The sequence below is a fragment of the Nelumbo nucifera genome, chromosome 3 (genome assembly GCF_055504915.1).
Source record: "Nelumbo nucifera cultivar China Antique chromosome 3, China Antique-T2T, whole genome shotgun sequence".
Lineage (NCBI taxonomy): Eukaryota > Viridiplantae > Streptophyta > Magnoliopsida > Proteales > Nelumbonaceae > Nelumbo > Nelumbo nucifera.
In genome coordinates this window covers 58,601,313-58,624,169 of record NC_142651.1, presented here as the reverse complement: position 1 = coordinate 58,624,169, position 22,857 = coordinate 58,601,313, and the positions used below count along the sequence as shown (strand labels likewise).

At 36.7% G+C, this 22,857-nt stretch overlaps 1 long non-coding RNA gene across 2 annotated transcripts; it reads left to right on the top strand.

The window, feature by feature from the left end:
* The first annotated feature begins 13,048 nt into the window (after nt 1-13,048).
* On the top strand, nt 13,049-18,587 carry LOC104602152 (uncharacterized). 2 transcript variants are annotated; one of them, XR_016084019.1, is made up of 3 exons: nt 14,543-16,471; nt 17,542-18,084; nt 18,175-18,587. It is a non-coding gene; the product is annotated as an uncharacterized LOC104602152 (long non-coding RNA). The 2 variants fall into 2 exon arrangements; XR_736030.3 differs by having other exon boundaries at nt 13,049-16,471; nt 17,542-18,587.
* Nucleotides 18,588-22,857: the final 4,270 nt, after the last annotated feature.

Below are 22,857 nucleotides of genomic sequence, written 5' to 3'. Positions count from 1 at the left end.
TGTATGGATTTAATTATAGAATTTAATGTTGAGAAAAAAACAAAAAGCCTTAAATATATGATTCAATGAAAGTGAATACAAATTAATAATTTAAATGTTAGATTTAATGAGAGAGATTGAAAGCATTGAAAATCTTAAAATTACCTCTTTTCAACTCATTTAATATCAATAACCAACTACCCTATTTGCCCTCATTTTTTATCAATAAATTTAAATATAGAGGGGTTTTGTCTTCAGAAAATTCCAGAAATATTCTTTAGGCTATTCATACTTTTTAAAGTAGTATAGATTTGAGGATGAGTCAGCTGATTGAATGTCAAGCATTCTCAAATCCAAGTCAAAAGTTTGTTGAATAAACTAAAAAATATATACATAAATAAAAGAAAAGAAAAATTCATAATAATATTATTATATATAAAACAAAAAAATAGCTAATTTCTCATTATTTGTTTTCCATTTTTTCTAATGAGGCCCATAGGCCCAATTCCATTCATGGGTCGGCCTGGCCTAGTCACTATAGTAATCCAACATGGCATGGAGAATTGGCCAGGCTAGCATGGCCCACACCTACCAGCCCCGGAGTTCACATCTGCCCCCCACAGATAAGGGTGTTAATGGACCGGTTTTGGATTGGACTTTGTCCAGTCCAAAATCAATTTGGACAAATTGCACAAACCAACAAGACATATTGGATTGGACCAATTCAGTCCAAAATATTTATTAGATTGGATTGGACCTGGTCTATCCATAATAAATTTATATTGGACTGGGTTGGATTAAGCCAATATCTGATCCATTGATATAAGATAAGAATATAGGTGTCAATGGACTAGGTTTGGATTCAAACCTTCTAAATTAAAAAGAATTTGAACATATTGGACAGTCCAAAAATTGAATTGGATTGGTACAAATGGTCCAAAATATTCATTGGATTGGATTGGACCTGGTCCATTTGTAATGGACTTACATTGGACTGGATTAGGTTGGACCAAATCCAATCCAATTGACACCCCTACCCATAGGACACGCCCAAAAATGCCCTACATGCATATCTCAGCATGCATTGAAAACATCTCCTGTACTTGTCATTGGGAGATGTTTCCAATACACGATTGAGATGTGTTGTGGGATGTTTATGGGACACATTCTGTGGGTGCAGATGTGACTTCACCAGTCCTGGGCCTTGGGCCATACTAAGCTCCCTGTAAAGGGATTTGTGCTAAGTAGGCACAACCTACCAAGGCCTACATACCAACAAGGCATGGCTTGCTATAGTGTGGGCAACCTACAAAAGTGGGTCATGCTGGTCCAACACAGCTCAGATTACACCTCAGCATAAGCAACAAAAATCTGATTTCAAATTATTACAAACAGAAAAGAGAGGGGATCACCATACTAACATTGATTAGAAACAGAGAGATTGTCAACTTGACAAAAGAGTGTATTGCACTTTTACCTTGTTTGCAAACACAGGAAACCGAGATAGCCTGAAAGGAGAGAAGCATCTTGCAATCTAACACAAAAGAGAGAATGTGCCAATGTGGATTTGTAGAAATGTAGAGTCCTCCAACACAAGATCGAACAGGAGAATAATAATTAAATCCAGACCAAGATGATGAGCAAAACTAAGACCTTTTATAAGAGCCATGACTTTAAAGTCATCATTGATTTGGATGGTTAAATCATTTGGCCTAGAAATCACCACTATTGTACTAACCCTAAATCCCTATTTTGAAAAAGAAAAACCATTGAAACAATGAAAGAACTGTTGACCCAAGCAGTCAACCATCAGTCATTTGACCCGAGGGGGAAGAAAGGAGGTAATTAAAAGAAAGGCAACGAGTGTTGCAAGGTGCGTGTTCTGCAACTAAAATGGCAACCACGTTTGGTGGGAGGTGGTTCAGTAATCCAATCCATGAACTGATCTATGAGATTAACAACAACTTCAAATTTCAAATTCATAGAGACACTACAAGAAAACAGACTTCTAGCAACTATAATTTAGTACGGTCATAAAAGCCGTAGCTAAAACAAAGGCTATAGCCACGGATAACTTCACATCCGTGGCAAAAAAGTTGAGCTTTAGCTACGGATATATTATCTGTGATTACAAACTATTTGTCTGTAGCTAAAAGATATTTATAACCACGGTTGTAAAGTATTCGATGCTGTAGGATACAAAATTAAAAAGTGACTTATAGCTACAGTCAGTTCGTTTGTGGCTAAAGAACTTTTTGTTTGTGGTTAAAAGCTATTTATCACTATAGCCACAGAATTTTAATTATTCGTGGCTATAACTACGAATTTAATCATCTTTAGCTACAATCTTTTTATTCCTAGCTATTTAATGTAATGCATTGAAAATTAATAAATAATAATCATATAGTATTAATTAATAATATTTATTGTTTATTTATTACTATTTCTAGTAAATTAATAATTATGGTTTTATCAAAGTAAATAAATATAATTAATAATTAACAAATTATTACCTCATTAATATTGAATTACAATAACAATTAATGTGATTGTTATTTAAAAATAAGTAAACTAGAAAATAGATTATTAATTAATAATTTCATAAATTCATTAACAAAAGAATAATAATTTATAAAATAGAAATAAATAAATATTAACTATTATTTAACTAATTAAAATTAATCATCAAAAGGCATTCTATAGCCATGATTTTCTCTATAAACCATTGCGATAGGCATTCTGTAGCCATGGTTTTCTCTATAAACCGTTGCGATAGGCATTCTGTAGTCATGATTTTCTTTATAACCCATTGCAATATTCTATACCTACGGTTTTCTCTATAAATTGTTGCAATAAGCATTATGTTGCCACGGTTTTCATGAAGAACCATTGCGTAGGCATTCTGTAGCTATGGCTTCCTGTCTCAACTATTGCGATCGGCATTCTGTAGGCACGATTTTCTCTATAAACCGTTGCGATGAGCATTCTATAACCATGGTTTTCATGAAAAACTATTGCGACAGGTATTATGTAGCAACAGTTTTCTGTTTGAATCGTTGCAATAGGTATCATATAGCAACAATTTTCATAATGAACCGTTGCAATAAAATGACCAATTTTTCTTTTTTAAATATTTTTAGCCACAGTTTTTCCATTGTTATATGTAATTTTGCAACAGTTTTTATAATGTTATAGCAACAGACATGATCCATTGCTAAATGAAAACTCTAGCAATGGTTTTAGAAAACCGTTGCGAGAACCTATCGCCATGGAAAAAGAGGCATCGATTTTGTGTGCGTTGCTAATCCGTTTCTAGAAGTCTCTAACAACAGTTTTGGGTACTTGTAGCAACAATTTTGCTTGTTGCTAGAAGTCCATTTTTCTATAGTGAGATTATTATGCACACATGAGGGGGAAGAAAGGAGGTAAAGTCCAAATATTAGTGCATTTCTAATTCAAAGAGAGATGCTAATGCTCAAGTTGGAAGGAGTACAAATGCAAATATGTATAGTGCAAAACCTCGTATTTTGTATTATTTTATATGTATTTGTATTTGTACTCTTTCCAAATTGAGTGTAAGGCTATGTTGATTGCAATGCAAATAAATTTGCATTGATGCAAAACCATGGCAGTGCAAATGATTTGAGTGTAAATTCTGACTTATTTTTGTTTCAAATTTTAGTTTATCTTGTTTGATTGTAGTACAAATGTAATAAATTAAGACATCCCAAAACAAAATTAAAAGAGGATTTGCATTTTTTTCATTTGCCATCCCATGCATTTGTACTACTGCAAAGAATATTGCACTGCAACCAAACACAACCTAAAGTATGGTGAGATCAAATTCTCAAAAGGGTTGGAAAGACAGTAACAAGGAGTGTTCCTTCTATTTTATCCCCCTTTCTACCTTTGTGCCTCTAAGTTTACTTTCCTCTTAGGCTTAGTCTCTTGTTCTTCTCTCTTTTTTTTGCCATTTCTTTGCGATTCCTTTTGTTGTTTACTTCTCCATTTTAGTTTCCATGTTTTATATTTTTCTCTTTTTAAGGACTTTTGAAGGATTAAAAATGCAACTACAGAATTTTATCATAGTTCCAAGAACAACAAAATTCAATCTCAAGCCAAATGTTTCCCTTGGAAATTTAAATCGGCCAACGGAAAGATCTGAGAACAGAAAAAGTCAAACTTTGTTCCCTTGGAAATTTAAATCAGCCCATGGAAAGATCTAGGAACAGAAAAATTCAAACTTTGTCCCTTGGAAATTTAAATCGGCCAATGGAAAGATCTAAGAACAGAAAAATTCAAACTTTGTTCCCTTGGAAATTTAAATTGACCAATGGAATGATCTACCATTGGGGAAAAAAAATTCAAAACACCACTATAGAGAGAGCTCTTTCTAGAGAGGTGTATGACCAAAGATCTATGGAAAATAACAAAGAGGAAAACAGACCTACTCTAGGGGAATGGTTGGATTAGCTTTTGGATGACTAAAATATTCAAGAAAGGTTATTTGAGGGAGACCATCTAAGGAAAAATTGAATATCGTTAAGCCAAACTAGAGATATTTGAAGATAACTCATAGTATAACCTCTCCAAAAGACCAACTTAAAGTCGAAAACTCTATTGGCAAAGATGAACAAAGAGGGTCTATAGGTTATAAAAGCAAATTGACAAAACAAACCCATCTATTTAAATTCGACCTAATAAGGCGAGATTTCTTCATTAGGGGAAAATCGTGAAAGAAGCTAGTAGATGAGAGACCATGCATTAATGTAATTACATATCTACATAAGAAATGCACGACAAAAAACCATGCACGTAGAAATATCGACCCCCTTTTTTTCAGCGATTATACCAAGCTCTCAAAACTCCATATTAAGTCCAAATAGAAAAAATTATGGTAAGAATTGGGCAAAGAGAATCAAGGAAGTGTTTACGACTCCCCCTCAAGTAGTAACAGAAAGTTTTCAAATTGAAGATGAAAATAGGGTTTCAAATCTGTGTGACAAAATGGGTAAAGCATTTGAGCTAATGGGTGCTGCTTCCCATCACAATAATAACTCCGAACAATGAAGGGTCTTGGACAATTAGAAACCATAAGGAAAGAGTGGTGCCTGAACAAGATAGTGGAAATTAGGTGACTAGATTAAAGAGCATAAATAATACGATTTTAAAAGATGAAGATCTTCTATGTCCTCCCATGTTCTAAATGCAAGATTGGTGGAACTAGAAAATAAGGAAACAAAGAAGAACTTAATGAAGGATAGAGAGCTGAATGTTGATTCCCTATGCCCATTTAAGATAAAGTTGGAAGGTATGTCTAATCAAAATGTAACAATTGCACCAAGCAAGTTGAATTCAACTAATGAAATCCAAAACAAAACTTCAAATTCAAAATGATCTTGGACAAGGGAAGAAACTAGAAAGACCCAACACAACGGAAACATGAACATAATTGTAATATCATCTCAAATGGAGGAGTAGATGACCAAAACTACCAAAAGAACAATCAATCTCCAGCAAAAGAATGTTACTTGAACTATATCAAAGAACACTCCCATTTAAAAAGAAATTACTTTAGACAAATAGTCCAAGAAGACCAAAATTCAAGTTACATCAAACCCTTTTTAAATGCACTACTGATCACCACAAGTTGCGGCTATAAAAAGAAGCAGTATGAAGCAAAAAAATGTAAGTCATCAAAAAACTCTCTAAAACTTGAGTGTGAAAACAACATGGAAAAGGATGAATTGAGCAAAGTGAAGCATTCTCTTCTTGATTTATTCGGTCAGGAGAAGAATAGCAACCAAAGGTTGATCTTGATGTAAGGAAGATGGTGATGAATAACTTTAACAAACAATCACTATGCCTCCATGCAAAGGTCCTTGGCGAAAAACTCAAGATTGGTGCCATTACTTATGGAGCAAAGGTCTCTTAGAATATTACTAGCAAGCTCACAATTAAATCAATAGTTAATGGTTACTTTCTCTTAATCCTTACAACTCAAGAGAATTATGGTTTCATCCTAAAAAACAGACCATGCTTCATGAATGGTAATTACCTTATAATGTCTAGATGAAAAGTTAGCTTTAATCCATATAGCTCCCATATGGGTATGGTTGATATATGGATTGTATCCCTCAATTAACTCTTTAATTTTTGGAAAGGGACTACCTTGAGCTCATTATGACAAATGAAGCATGACAAAATTATCACTTAACATAGTTTGAGTAAATTCAACTCTATCCCTCATTTGATATTTGCCATAGGTACCCATTTTCGATAGATCATCAGTTTCACTACCATAAATTGAGCAATTGATCCCTTTGTTATACATCATTTTTATTGGTCAAAATAGGGGCATCCCCCTTCCAATGGGTGCTTCTTGATGTGAATCTTTAATTAGCAATTTTCGCATATCCAATGTTTATGTCTTTGAAGTGTAATGTGTTTTAATCTTTGCTTTCCGAGGAAGAGGTGGTCATTCTTATCTCTCATTAAAGTATGCAATAGACACCTAGTCGAATTTCCATCTTTTTGAACATTCATTGCATCATAATTTGTTTTTCATCACTCTATCACATATAAAATCACATTATTTTTCCACACTATAGCACATGAGTTTTCTACCATTGTAGCCCCGTAAATCATTTTTTCCACCCTATAGCACATAAGTCTACCCTATCACATCGCAAATCATTGAGTTTTCACCGCTCTATAACACATGAGTTTTCCTACCCCTGACAAACCATGAATCAAAATATTTTAATTTCCCTATAGCACATGAGTTTTTTCGCCCCTTGACAAATAGTGACTCAAAATATTTTCTATTAGACAGTATATGCCCTTAGCTCTAATCAGATTGATGTACATGAACATTTATTTGTAAAATAACAAAGTACATTATTGTTTCATGTTAATATTGGTATTTTTATGTGTATTACCCCTTAAATTGGACACTTAAGAGACTCATGTTAGTTTAGAATGTTCACAACAATTGGATAGATTTGGGGAATCTATCATGATAAGGCTGACACTAGTATGCTACCAAGGAGTTTGAGCAACTTGTCTCAGCTGCTAGGGTTAGACCCCAAGCACATTCAATGGGTATTTATTTGAATTATTGAACCCAACCCAATTTCCAGTTATGTCCTAGACCTTGGAGATAAATGGGCAAAACTAGAAAGTTACACATAACCCAAGAATTGATTCTGATATTGCATTAGGTGTTGGAGGGGGCTATCTTTGATATGCCAACCGGTGAGATCCATTAAGGGTCAAATACTTGGGTATGTTGGGGCAGTCTAAGAATTCATTTGAGTGGGTGATTATAATGACAGGATTGACTCCTTTGTTGGACAAAGTGAATATCAAGGCATATGCTCTCTCTGATGAAAACCTAAACTGCGTAGTGAATTCACCTGTGTTTGAAATATGGTTCTACAAAATGTATTTATATGTTGTACACTGTAATTTTATGAAAAAATATTTGCAAAAGATTTTAATCTTGGGATCCATCCGAGCAGAGAGTGTGGCACTGCACCTTGCAACCTGGGGAAAGGTCATTTCCTGTCGGGCAATGTTTTGATCATTATGGGCCAAGAGGTTAAGTGTAAGAGACCACTACAAGGATTATTACCTTATGAGATTTGTCTTACATGAGTCCATTATCCTTGGGTCTTCACAGGGTGACTGAATCCAATGATCAATTAGGTGTAAATATTGGGCCCAAACTAGACTAGTGCTGATTGGGTCAAGAGTTCACAGCCCTAAGCAGTGAATTCGGCCCAACGCCGAACCCATGTGGGCTTCTATTAGATCAATCTGGGGTCCCATACCATACAATATCAGGCCTAAATTGGCCATACAACACCTTAGGTTATGAACCTTTGAAGTAAATGGGCCTAAGCCCCAAAATTAATAAGATTAATTAAATTGTCATGTTATGTGCTTTGGGTCGAATCTGAGTTTGGTATTGGGTATGAAAGCACCTATCCTCTTAAGAGGATAAGTCTTATATCTTAATAGAGTCCAAATCCAAATCGTATTTGGATAATCTCCTAATTAGATTAGGAGAGTGCTCCATAAGGATATAAAAGAAGAAGAGGGCAGATCAGACTAGAACACCTCTCTCTCTTGTTCTCTTTGTCTCCTGTTGGGCAAGAGCAAGAGAAGAGAGGAGAGGAAAAGAGAGAAGAGAGGAGAGGAGAGTGGACTGAAAACCCTCCTGAATACTGGGGGCGAGTGTAAGAGTTATTATTTATATTGGCCCAGTCGTACAATATAAACAAGGGAGAAATTACAATAGTACCCTTGAGGTACTAAACCTGAGTACACAAAACAACTACCAACACTCCCCCTCAAGTTGGAGCATAGATATCAATCATGCCCAACTTGTCACAAAGATCATGATGTCTAGAAAGATTTAAACCCTTTGTAAAGATGTCTGCAAGCTGGTCCTCAGACGTGACATAGGGAGTACACACTTCGGCTGTGATAACTTTCTCTCTGATAAAATGCTTGTCAACTTCGATGTGTTTTGTTCTATCATGTAGCATCGGATTGGCAGCAATGCTTATAGATGCTTTGTTATCACAGAATAGAGTTATAGGTTTGGCCACTGGGAAACCCAATTCACCCAACAAATTCTTTATCCACATGCCTTCAGCAACCCCGTGGGCCATAGCACGATATTCAGCTTCAGCACTGGATCTAGCCACCACATTTTGCTTTGTACTCCTCCATGTAACAAGGTTCCCTCCTATAAAGGTGCAGTAGCCACTGGTAGACTTTCTATCACTTTGGGATCCAGCCCAATCTACATCTGTATAAACTTCAACTTTCAAATGTCCGTGCTTTTGAAATAACAAGCCAGTACCCGGATACTTCTTTAGATATCAGAGGATTCTCTCTACTGCTTCAAGATGAGAGGACCTAGGAACATGCATGAACTGACTAAGGACACCAACAACATAAGCAATGTCTGGGCGACTCATAGAAAGGTATAACAATCTCCCTACAAGCCTTTGAAACTGTTTCACATCCTTGAGAGGTTCACCATGGCTGTCACCTAATTTATGGTTGGGATCAATGGGAGAGTCAACTGGCTTCACCCCCATCTTTCCAGTATCCTAAAGTAAATCTAGGACATATTTCCTTTGAGAAATGAAGATACCCTTCTTTGAACGGGCAACTTCAATTCCAAGGAAGTATTTGGCAGGTCCTAGATCCTTCACTTCAAACTGAGTGGCAAGGAAACCCTTCAAACTATGAATTTCATCCTTCCAGTCACCAGTAACAATTATGTCATCCACATATACTATTAAGGCAGCCATTTTATCTTCTCCCCTTTTCACAAACAGTGTGCGATCTGATTTACATTGCTTGTATCCCTTTTGCTGAACCGCAACATGGAATCTACTGAACCAAGCTCTTGGTGACTGTTTTAGCCCGTATAAGGACTTCTTCAATTTGCACACTTTCTATTCATTGCCTTGAGTCAGAAAACTAGGAGGTTGAATCATGTAAACTTCCTCTTCGTGGTCACCATTCAAGAATGCATTCTCGATGTCAAGCTGGTGTAAATCCCAATCCAGATTAGCCGCAAGAGAGAAAATGACTCTAATGGAGTTCATCTTGGCAACAGGGGCAAAAGTTTCTGCATAATCAACTCCATATACTTGAGTAAATCCCTTTGCCACTAAGCGAGCTTTATACATTTCCACTATTCCATCAGCCTTATACTTGACTGTGAACACCCATTAACATCCAACTGGAACATTTCCCTTAGGAAGATCATTAAGTTCCCATGTGCCATTTTTGTGAAGGGCATTAATTTTTTCCTTCATGACATTTGTCCATTCAAGAACTGAAAGAGCTTCTGCCACATTCTTAGGGATAGGGACATAGTCAATAGAGGTAAGGAAAGCACGGAATGAGGATGAAATGTTCTCATAGGAAACAAAGTTGGAAATGGGATGTTTGGTGGTGCACAATCTAACACCCCTTCCTGTGAGTAATAGGACAGTCAAGATCATTAGCAGTAGATGAATCATTTTCAATAGATTCAAGGACATCATTGGAAGCCAAAATACTTGAGTGAGTATGATCCTCCCCCAAGGAGTCTGGTGGCACTGGAGGTACGACGAGAAAAAACACAAAAAGGCGGAAGGTCAGGTAGAGAGAGAAGCTGAACCAGTTTCTCCTCATGCCTACACTCCCCCAGAGAAGAAACAGGAAAGAAAGGCAACACTATTGTTGCAGTACTGGAACAGGTCCTTCTGACCTATGGTTTCACTGAGAACAAAGTTTGAACACTGCTGTTGCAGTACAAGAACAGGTCTGTATGACCTACGATTTCACTGAGAACAAAGTCTGGACACTGTTGTTGCAGTACAAGAACAGGTCTGTATGACCTAGGGTTTTACTGAGAACAAAGTCTGGACACTGTTGTTGCAGTACAAGAACAGGTCTGTATGACCTATGATTTTGTAGGAATCAAAAAGAAACACTGTAGTTGCAATACATCACTAGGTCTGAATGACCTAATCAGTAGGCCTGATAGCCAACCAGTCAATGAGAACAATAGGGTAGCCGAACAGTCAATCAACAGTCCATCAATCGGCTAAGCAGACAATCAGTAGGGCAGTCGAATAGAAGATGACCAGTACCTCTTTTTGTTTCAGATGATAGTCTCTCTGTAAACTAGAACTCCCTCTACGAACCTCAAACAATAGCCTCTCCACAGTCGAGCAGACAAGAGGTACAACTTCTGGGCTGGAAGATGAAAAGACTCTGTAACTTCTGGGTCGAATTGAGTACACTAGATTAGGAGTTCAATGGAGACAACTCTGGGAGATGAAAAGTCACTATAACTTCTGGGTCGAACTGGATGCAACAGCTTAGCGTTTCGAGGGGAGCAGCTCTAGGAGATGGAGAGACCATCTGCATGACATTGAACAGCAGGTTTACTTGACACCACCCTTCAGGCCTGGACGACTTGCTCTGATACCATGTTGAGCAAGAGCAAGAGAAGAGAGGAGAGGAAAAGAGAGAAGAGAGGAGAGTCGAGTGGACTGAAAACCCTCCTGAATACTGGGGGTGAGTGTAAAAGTTATTATTTATACTGGCCTAGTCGTACAATATAAACAAGGGAGAAATTACAACAGTACCCTTGAGGTACTAAACCTGAGTACACAAAACAACTACCAACATCTCCTAAGAAACCCTAATTTGACCTAGGCTTTCAAGAACTGATTTTTAATAAGTTTTTCTTCTAGTTTTTGCAAGAAAAACATTGAGAAAGATCTGGCTCACTAACCCATTCAATCCAAGCAAGTTGGATAGCAGTTTTGGAGAAAATAGTGTTGTTGAACCGGCTTCATCATGCATTGCGCCATCTTAAATGAAGGCTGGTTTTAGGACTGATTTAAGTCTGAACGTCCACCTTGGGATCTGTGTTTGTAGTATTCGTATCAGGTATAATTTCCCCTTTTGCTTTGGTTTCAAATCTTGTCCGGTTCAATGCAAGATCGATATAGAAAAATGTAGTTTTTCAAAACACTGAGAAATTGGTTGCCAGAAGGATTTGAAAATTTTTGAAATTTTGCCCAGCCACCTAGCATGATTTGGTCGTCCATAAGATGGATTCTAACCCTTCTAATCTATAGCACATGACTTTTTCTGCACTTGATAAACCATGAGTCAAAATATTTCCACCGCTCTATAACACGAGTTTTTCACCCTTTTGGCACATCATGAAACAATATTTGCATCAAAACATAACACATTTTTAGCATAGAAATGATCAATGTTTCAGTTAAATGTCATTAATTTCTCATCAAGTTTAGTTAAAAACCATTTGTTTAAAATATGTTTGTTCCAAAGTCCCTCATGGCATTAAAGTCCCCTACAATAAAAAATAATTAGTTTTTAATTAAAAATCATCAATTTATTATTTTGATTATGTTTCAAAAAAATATTAGTTTTCTCGTTTGAATCATATCTATATCAAAGTCACTCGTGGCACTGAAGTCCCTTGTGGAATCAAACTCTCTTACGGCATTAAAGTTTATTGTGGCCAAAATATCAGCATTTCACTGTCCATTTCCTGGCATACCATGGATTGTTATTTGCGTTGCGGCATAACAACATAGAAATCATCTGTTTTAGTTAAAAATGTTAATTTCTTGTTTGAATTATATCTGTTTCAAAGTCTATTCCGGTACTAAAGTTCCTCATGGAAACAAATTCTCTTGTGACACTAAAGTCCCTCGTGGCACTAAAGTCCCTTGTGGCCAACATATCAATGTTTTGTTGCTCATTTCCTAGCATATTGTGGATTGTTATTCGCATCATGGCATAACACATATCAGACATAAAAATCATCTATTTTAGAGAAAAAAATATTAAATTCACATTTAAATTATATATGTTTCAAAGTCCATTGCTGCAATAAAATCTCTCATAGCAAAAAAGTCCCTCATGGCACTAAAGTCCCTCGTGGTGAAGAAATTAATTAACATTGTTTTGCATCATCGCATAGCATAATTCTTACTGATTTCTTGACTTACAGATTGTTATTGGCATCGCAACATAGCACATTTTTTATTGCTGGTCGTGTTTTTGTATTATTGCATAACATAATGCTTACCGATTTCCCAATACATAGTGGATTGTTGATTGCTTCGCAGCATAATGTACATTCTATCATCATTAATTTCTTTTATTTCCAATTGCAATATAACATATCAGGATTAAAAATGATGAATTTAAAATGAAAAAAAAGGAAAGAACTTCAATAATGAAAACTTGATAATAGGCCCACCATCGTTCTCTAAGCATGTGGTAGCATGCCCAAAAACTACATAACTCTCGACAATCACACTATTTGTTGAATTTGCAAATTACCCATCATCCCTAAGGAGCATGAGTGAGAATACTAACCTGAGGCATTTGGAAGCACAACACTTTACAACATCATCAGATTTATCAAGTGTTTTATTGGATTTTTCGAGCATAGTTTTCTCTTGCATGGAAGGATACTTATTACCTAACAAAAAAGTAGATATCAACTACAAAACCTCTATCAATTTTTTGAAATGTTTTGCTAAAGTCTTTCAAAATGTTTTCAAAAGAAAAAAAAAGAAAAAATGAAGAATATTTATGAGTGTTTTTGTACTTTGTGATTAAATTGAAATATCAAGTTCCTAATCTGCTCGTAATGTTGTGTTTCGTTTGTTTTTTGTATTTTTCTTTACGGTAAGCATACCTTGATTTTCTATATGCTTTAAATGTTTTTCTTCACAACAAATGTACCCTAATTCCATAAGGTTTCTAATACCTAGGAGGTGTTCTTTTGCCAAAAATTAAATAGTTTTCACATTACGACAAACATACACTGATTCCGTAAGGTTTCTAATACCTTGGAAGGGTCACTTTTCCAAAATTAAATAGCTTGCACATGTTGAGTTGCTTTCAATGTTGTTTTTTATTTGTTTTAAATGTCTTCCTTATGGCAAATATACCCTAATTCCATAAGGTTTTTGATACTTAGGAGGAGTCACTTTGCCAAAAGTAAATAGTTTTCACATTATGAGTTGTTTTGATATTTTTCTTTACAGCAAATATACCCTGATTTTGAAGGTTCTTGATAACTAGGAGGGGTCACTTTGCCAAGAATAAAATGGCTTGTATGTCATGGAACAATGTTGTATGGGGACCTTTCTCCTTTACCTCAAGCCCTATTCCTTCCTTTTTTTAACCCTTCTTCCAAAACTAATCTTTGCAAAAGTCTTTGTGTGCTTCTTTTGGATCTTTATTGTTTCATAATCTGCTACCTCACAACAAAGAAGGGTTGCTATCAACACCCGATTTTTGCTCGGTCGCCACTTGAATCCCCAAACACCCAATTAGACGTTTCCAATCTTTTTGAAACATCAAAAAACCTAAAGAACCCAAATTGTAGCCCAAACACCCATAGATTCATGGTTAAATCTGTCCTATACCAATCCGTTGGCCCTGATCAACACTCATCTACAATAGAACCATTAGATCAAACACCACCATCAAACTCAAGACTTCCCGAAACACCTACCCATCAAATTTCAACTTAAGATTCCTTTATTTACCCTTACATCAAACAAAGATTCCATTTGAGCCCTTTCATTGGCCTGAAAACCTACAACCCAGATTCCCTTGATCCTAGCATATCTAAATCAATCATATCGCACCACAAATCCATCAAACTAAGATTCCATTTTGGATCCTCTCGTTAACCCAAATTCCCACATTCATGATCCTCTAGAACCAACCAAACGTCACCATTAGATCCCGGACACCTCAAAATTCCTACCTACCAAGCTTCAACCCAAAAACACCATTATTTGCCCTCCCATCCAAAAATATTCCATTTTAAGGCCTCAAATTAACTAAACCCTAAATTTGTTTGATTGGGGCATAAATAAGCCAATCTGACCCCATCATTCAACCCAGAATGCCCCAAAACCTCACCTTGCAAAATTTCAACCAAAACCACCCTCATTTGTCCTCTTATATAAAATGATTCTATTTTAAGGCTTTAAATTGGTCGAACCCCAAACTTGCCTAATCCGGGCCTAGTCGGGCCAATCTGACCCTACCTATCAACCTAGGATACTCTATCCACCTGTAAAATTTTAGCCTAAAATACCCCTGTTTACCCCTCCATAACATAAAGATTTTGTTTTGAGGCTTTAGATTGACTAAACCACTATCCTTCCAAATCTGCCTGATCCTGGTCCAATCCGAACCTACCATTCGTTCTCCCTAACCTCTGCAAGAACCGAACCACAAGTGGTGATGAACCTAATCCAATCTCCACCTCCAGCCCCTCTCTCTCGTTTTTTTCTTTTCCATCATCATCGTCGTCATCGTCATCGTCATCATCATCATCATCAACTTCTTCTTCTTCTTCTTCTCCTCCTCGTTCTGCCTTCTCTGTTTCTTCCTGATTTCTGTTGCAACTCACAACAGCGGTGATTTGCTTTCTCCCTAATTGTCTCAATTTTCTTCTCTCTCTATGTCTCTCTCTTCCTTCCCTCTCTTTCCTTTTCCCTTTTGTTTTTTTCTTCTTCCCCTCGTTCATCCCATCAGCACCACTCAAAGATCATCATTCACCCCTGTTCTTCAGTCGTGAAAAGGGGTAAACACAATAAAGCTCATTCAGCATTTGTGCAATTTTCAGCAATTCATCTCCATTTTCCAGAACCTTTTTTGTTCGATGACAGTAGCATCAACTCCGGTCATCACTTGTGATTCCTCTAATACATTGATGATAATTTGTCCTTTGTTGGCGCATTAGAGGTTAGTTGCAATGGTGATTTAGGCTATTCAGCTCCTCTGTTGAACCCGAATAGCATCCCCACACAAAGCATGATCGACCTCTCTCATTCCTCTAGCGATTACTTTGCATCGATCATCATTCGTTGTAGATGATAAGAACTCTCCTATTTGCAGTAGTCGATCTCAATCTCAGGCCACATTCAGTCAAGTAAGGCCTGTAATTGTTCTTTTTTTATGTCTATCTTCTACACATCAACTCCCTCTAACAAGCATGCTTTTGTGAACTCCGATTACGGCGAGGCCTTAACCTTCATCCCTCTCTCTCTCAATCATAGTGAGAAGTCTCTTTTCTCTTCAGGAACTCTTCTTTACTCTAACAAGCTTGCTCTCGTGGACGCTAATTCTGATGAGGCCTTGACCTTCAACCAACTGAAATCCACAGTTGCTCATGGTTTGGTTCGCTTGGGCATAAATAAAGGTGAAAGCCATTTTCTCTTCAACTCCTTTGATTAACTTCAATCCATCATTGTCTTTGAAATCACCAATGAATCCGGCGAGGCCTTGACCTTCAACCAGCTCAAATCCATGGTTGCTCATGGTTTGGTTCACTTGGGCATAAATAAAGGTGAAAGCCATTTCTCTTCAACTCCTTCGATTAACTCCAAACCATCATTGTCTCTTGCTCATGGTTTGGTTCACTTGGGCATAAATAAAGGCGAAGGCCATTTCTCTTCAACTCCTTCGATTAACTCCAAACCATCATTGTCTCTGAAATCACCAATGGCAACAATGTCGTCTCTGCTGCGGATGTGGCTCTCTTTCGCTCTCAAATCACTCTAGATTATCACTGTCTCTGACCTCACCAAGGGCAAGAAATCCATCTTATTCATCATCCCTAGAGCTTTCACTATGAGTTGTTCTCAGAAACACCTCCCTCGCGTTGTTAAGAAGTTTACCGAGTTGAAGGCCAATTCTGAAGAGAGTTTGTTCTGTTCATGACTTTTTTTTTCTTGTTGTTTGATCTGAATTCTAGGTAATGTTCCATTTATTGCTTGCCCTCTTGGTTTTTAGTTTTCTTTTTATTGAGTTTTGTCTTGCAGGGTTCGTCTAGGTTTGGAATTTCAAGTTACGTTCCATTTATTGCAAGCCCTCTTGGTCTAGCTCTGGGTTCCTGGTAATTTTCCATTTAGAGTCTCAAGTATTTTGGATGTGAAACAAAGCAAATGGAGATGTTTCTCCTATGAATCCTAAATTTTTGTTATTTTTAATGTGAAATAGGACATAGGAATCATCTCTGAACATTGGATTTCTTCAATTTAATTTTCTAATGTGCTGGAGACGCTATTGGTTTATTGCTATTTATTTTCTAGATGTATTGTGGTCATTTAGGTTTTCGATTAGTTTTTAGAATGCCTTCCTATTACTAATGTTTTTTATTTTTGGTGGTGGTTGACTCTAGGATTTTGGTTAAGCATCTCCCACTCTCTCCCTCCTCCAACTTAGAGAGGGTCTTTTGAGAGGACTTTGCATTTTTCATGGTTGTATACTCTTTCGGTTAGGTCTTGGTTTCTTGGCCATTTTTCATAGCTAATGAGAACCAATCCCCATGCTATTTTTTGAGCTTCTTTCTTCTCTAAGCCTGAGGTTATACTTTTACTGATTTCTTTTCATTTTTTGCAGTATTTTTTCTTACCTTTTAGCTAGGATTTTTTCCCTCTTTTGCAGGACTTGTGCTTACTGGGTGAAGTTAGATTGTAGCTATTTATGGCTTGAACTTACAAGTTTAGATAGTTATGAAATTAGTAAATTTCTAATCTATAACCACTAATTTGCATATCCCATTTATAGGATTTTTGCTTCATGGGTTGCTAATAATAGCTTCATTTGCTTTTCTCCATTTATAACATCTATTACCAGTGAGAGTGGTAGTTTAAGTGTTGCTTTAATAAGCTCTAATTTTTACTATTTAATAATCCCTAATTGTTGATACTTCCACCTACTGAGATTTTCTTCCTCTCTATCTCCACTACTCTGAAAATAGAGTTGGCAAATTCTTCATCCCAAGAGAAGTCTAACAGATTGTTTTTTTTTTACTATTTGAGTTTCATGTTAAACTATATGCTCCATAGGCAAAGCCTTATTGATTTTAAAAAACCTAATCCACCTAAATCTCCACGAGTGTTCTCTGTGCTTTAATTTTCAGTTCTAACTCTGAAACTCACATGATGTCTGTTAATCAAGCAGGTTGCCGAGACTGTTGATCGATGGCCCATATGGAGCCCCGACACAGGACTACAAAGAATATGATGTCCTGCTCCTTGTTGGGCTGGGGATTGGAGCCACACCACTGACCAGCATAGTTAAAGACGTTATGAACAAAATCAAGCAACAGAACGGTGTTGAGGAAGGTGTTGTAGAAGCTGGATCCAAGGCCAGCAAGAAGAAACCTTTTGCCACGAAACGACCCTACTTCTAATGGGTCACCTGTGAGCAGGGCTCATTTGAGTGGTTCGGGGGAGTACTGAATGAGGTTGTAGAGTACGACCGAGATGGGGTCATCGAGCTTCACAACTACTGCACCAGTGTCTACGAGGAAGGTGATGCTCGATCGACGCTCATTGCCATGCTCCAATCGCTCCACCACGCCAAGAGCGGAGTAGATATTGTGTCCGGGACACGGGTGAAGACCCACTTTGCTAGGCCAAACTGGCGGAACATTTTCAAGCACGTCGCCGTTAACCGCATTGATCAGCGCATTGATAAGCAACTAAATAGCTCCCTTCCGTCGTCTGAACTCTAAACACAGAACAGTTCCATTCATGATCACTGAGCTTTCTTAGAACCAACTAACGATGGGTTAATTTTAACTTGTTGCAGGGGTGTCCTACTGTCGGGCTCCTGGATTGATGGGTGAGTTACGACAGTTAGCGTAGGACTTCTCTAGGAAGACGACGACCAAGTTTGATTTCCACAAGGAGAATTTTTGAGTTCAGAGCTTGCACAGGATCACTAGCTATATACCTAATACATAATATTGTAGTGCATATACCACAAAGTGTGATATTTTTCTTTTGATTGTTTTTTATTTGATTTATTAGTTAGACACTTGTAATTTGTAAGCAGTTATGGTTTCATAATGATACATATAAAATTTGTATTTCTTTTGGGAATTATATGTTTAATAACTTTGTAACATCTTTTCTGTACTCATGCATATAAAATTTGTATTTCTTCTCTTTGTTATTATGTAATATATATTTTTCATAGATTAATTGGTTCATTACATTAGAGACCCGGATTCGGATCCCACAACTACAGCATTTATTGTTCTTTTTTTATTCTCCCACTTACTCGGTATTACTCGCCCGTGCTGAGCACGGGCTCCCCTCGCTAGTTAGGTTGTTATTCATTTCAGCATGTTCTTATTTCTCCGTTGTGAAGGTTAGGTTCTGTGTAGGTAAAAACAGTTAGGTCTTACCAGTATTCCCGTTTCCTTTGTTATGTTAATCTGATTAGTTATCTTTTGATATTGCATTTAGAACTGATACCAATATATTGATTAGCTTGTTTTATCAGTTCCCTTTCTGCTTATGCTACTTCTTTTGTGATCTTCCAGATAAGTTAAACTCAAATTGAATATAGTTTTGATTTTGCTTCTTGAATTTATGATAAGAGATAGCTAATTGGAATAATGATGGAGAAAATAGTGAAATAAAAAAAAAAACGACTAAAAAGAATTTAAAAAAAAAGAAGAAAATAGAGAAATAAATAAGAAAATATAATAATAGAAATTTCATGATAGAATATGATGAGTAAATGATAAATCCAATGAATAAGCACAGAAATAAGACACTAAGAAAAATAAAAAATATATAATAATAACTGATAAAATTAAAAAAAGGAAAATACAGATAATAAAAGAAATAGATAAATAGAAAAACATAAAAGATTCAAGAAAATAAAAAAAATAATAAAGAAATAACAAAATAATAATTCCCTAAAATATACAAATAGGATTTCATAAAAAATATAATTGATAAAGAATAAAGATTAGAGAAAAATAAAAAATTATACAAATAAAAATTATAATTAAAAAACATAAAAATAAAAAATATAAAAAATATTTTAATTAATTAGAGAAAATAAAAAAAAATAAAAACAGATAAGTAAAAATAAGGAAGAATTTCTTTTATGTTGATTTGTTCTTCCTTTGATATTAATTAGTTTTTTATGGATTAAATATTTGCTTTTTTCGTATTTGTGATTATGCCTATTTGGGATACCATGTGGGCCCCACCTATTGGACCTGGGAGAGGGGTGCCTAACCCCTTCCCTCTCCCATTCGATCTTACCCAGATTATTGTAGTCAGTGCCAAGGCTTTGGAGTCACTATATAAAACGATAAATGATTTTGAAACCATTCTTAGAGGTCCCATCACCTCCATTTCCTCAACTGATGGGTGGCGACTCCAATTCAACTTAAGTGAGCCATTTTCTGACGCTCACAACAATCAACATTGAAATAGCAGTACAAGCTGATTGGGAAAACTCTTTAAGAATGACATCATAGTTTAAAGCCTCAGCAATTTGTAAAGCATTGAAGTTGTTGAGAAGAGTATAAGGTCCCAAAGTGATGGAGAAAATCCCATTAGAGGCATTGAGGCCATTATTAGAAGTTGGATATAAGTAAAGATGAACAAATTTCTGACCAAATGCAACAGGGGAAGTGTATGTAAATTGGGAAGATCAACATTTGGTCTTTCAATGTGGTTTCTCAATTGACTTCCTATAAAACTGGGATTAAAATGCCCAAAATTGGTTCCATTGAAATGAAGATGACTACTGGAAAGACCCTAGCTATGGATGTCAGTACTCTGGCCAAAATCTAGAATGGAGAAATCAAGGTAGTTCTTAGAATCCATAGATTCACCACCAAAAGGTGTAGAGTTTGTTGATGGTAGAGTTCTGGAATTTGACTCGGTAATTCTAGAAACCGGATACAGAAGCAATGTACCTTTATGGCTTAAGGAGGAGAATTCTTTTACAGCCAAGACGGCTATCCAAATATGCCATTTCTAGACAGTTGGAAAGGCAAGACTGGACTGTATAATGTGGGTTTCACCAAGCCAGGCTTGTTATGAGCTTTTGCAGATGCACAGAGAGTGGCAGCAGATATAGCACAGTAATTGAATTCTGAAACAAAGAATTTGTGCTTTGAGTTGTGACCCATACAAAACTCTTGCATATTATAACTTCCATGTCCAACCATGTAGTTGTTGTTCATATGACTAGGCAAGACCCTACTAATAATGAAAGAGTATGTATTTAGAAAACGACAAAATGGAAAGTGTTTATTCTGTAGAAAAAGAAAGATTAAAGGGTGTCTCTGCCCATGGCTGTGCTCTTCCTTTGCAATGGAGGGTTGAAAATTTAAATCCAATCAGTTTTATTTTGAAATTTTGAAGAACAAGAAAGGGTAAAGTTGACATCATGATTTTCAAAGCCGGATCGAAAACAGAGCCATTTTGGCCACCAGCTCTCGGGTCAAACGATCCAACCACCGGTCCAACCCCGAGTCAAACAGTTTTGAGGTCTAAAACTGGACCTAGGTCCATGATTAGTTTATGGGTCAACCGGTCTGGTCCGGTTTTGAAAACCATGATTGAAATTTCATCCAGGGCCAAAAGGGTATGTTTGGAATATAAAAATTATATAAGTCATGTGTCATCACATGCCAACGGATTGTTATGGCATACTAACGGTAGGGGAGGATTTAGTCGGTTGTCAGAAAACATGGGAGTACTTTAAGTCAATTTCTAAACAGTATGGGTGACTAAATCAATTTCCTAAAACTTAGGGGTAGTTTAAGAAACTTTCCCTTCCTTTTAACTAGTAACAATAAAAACAGTAAGGTAGAACATGCATTCAACCATTCACATTCACTTTCTTCTTCTTCTCTTCTCTCTAGGGGGGAGGGAGTATTTGACAACAATCCCAATCCTTCTCTTTCTTCCTTATTAGTTTCCAAGAAGGATGTTTTTCTCTCCCAACTATAAGGCTCAATTTTCATCAGGGCAGAAACTAAAGTTCATGTCAAGTCTATCTCATTCCTAAAATCTAATTCCCATGCATTTACACAAAATTTCGTCAGGCCTTCTCTTTCTGTTTGATTGGCCAAGTGATCAACCCACAATTCCATGTCAACCTTATACATGAAAGATACTTAGCTGTTTTAGGGAAGCTCATTATTCATTAAACAACCTAAATAACAAACCCACTCCCAATGTGTATGTGTGTGTGTTAGTTTTTTAGTTGGATCATCTATTGTTGAGCTTCAACCTTCCATGTAGCAAATCAATTTGGATCTCAAAGGCTTAGTCTGGAAGGAGTACAAATGTAAATATGCAGAGTGCAAAACCTTATATTTAGTATTATTTTCTATGTATTTGCACTATACATATTTGTATTTGTACTCTTTACAAACTGAGCCAAGAGAAGTTTCCAAATTTCTATTCAGAGCCCCATCCCGAGAGAGAGAGAGAGAGAGAGAGAGAGAGTAATGTCAGATGCACATTTCAATGTGAGAAGTACAAATGAGCCAAGAGAAGTTCAGCATCAGCGACTGCTCGAATGGATGTCCACATAGGTGCCTATGTACAAAGAGCAAAAATAATAAAAGAAACTAAGAATAGAATAGGCAGTTGCCTATGTACAAAGATTGCTAATTAATTCTCTTTCTAATTTACTGGTTGCCAAATCTGTATGAGAGCCTTCATTAGTAACTGTTATTCTTGAAGGAGATCTTTCATTAGCAGTTGCTAAAGATCCTTTACTGGTAGCTGCTAAGCTGGACTAAGAGCCTCCATTGGAAATTGTCAGACTTGTGAAGTTACCTTTTGGAGAGCTTTCCTTAATACGCCCCCTCAAGCGAAACTGGGCTGGAAGCACATGAAGCTTGGACCAGAGAAAATTAAATCGAGCTGGAGCAAGAGCTTTGGTAAAGATGTCGGCCAGGTGATCATTAGTAGAAATATATTGGGCATCCAGATTTTTACGAAGAATATGATCACGCAAAAAATGAAAGTCCACTTCGATATGGTTGGTACGAGCATGAAACACCGGATGTGCTGCCAAATACATGGCGCCAATATTATCACAGTAAAGAATAGGCGGAACAGATTGACGAATACCCAAATACTGTAGTAGAGACTGAAGCCGTAGTAATTTGGTGGTGGTGTTAGCTAATGAGCAAAAATCGACTTCAGTGCAAGAACAGCCAATGGTGGGTTGTTTCTTCGCACTCCAGGAGATTAAATGAGACCCAAGAAAAATACCATAGCTGCCAGGAGACTGGCGGTCATTAGGGCAACTGGCCCAATCAGCATCTGAAAAAACAACTAAATACCCAAGAGAATTAGATGCAAAAAATAGCCCATACCCAACTGTGCCTTTGAGATAACGCAAAATGCATTTCATTGCTGTCCAATGATCATTGGTCGGGTTTTGAAGGAATTGGCAAGCCTTGTTCACCGCAAATGCCACATCTAGTCGTGTGAGTGT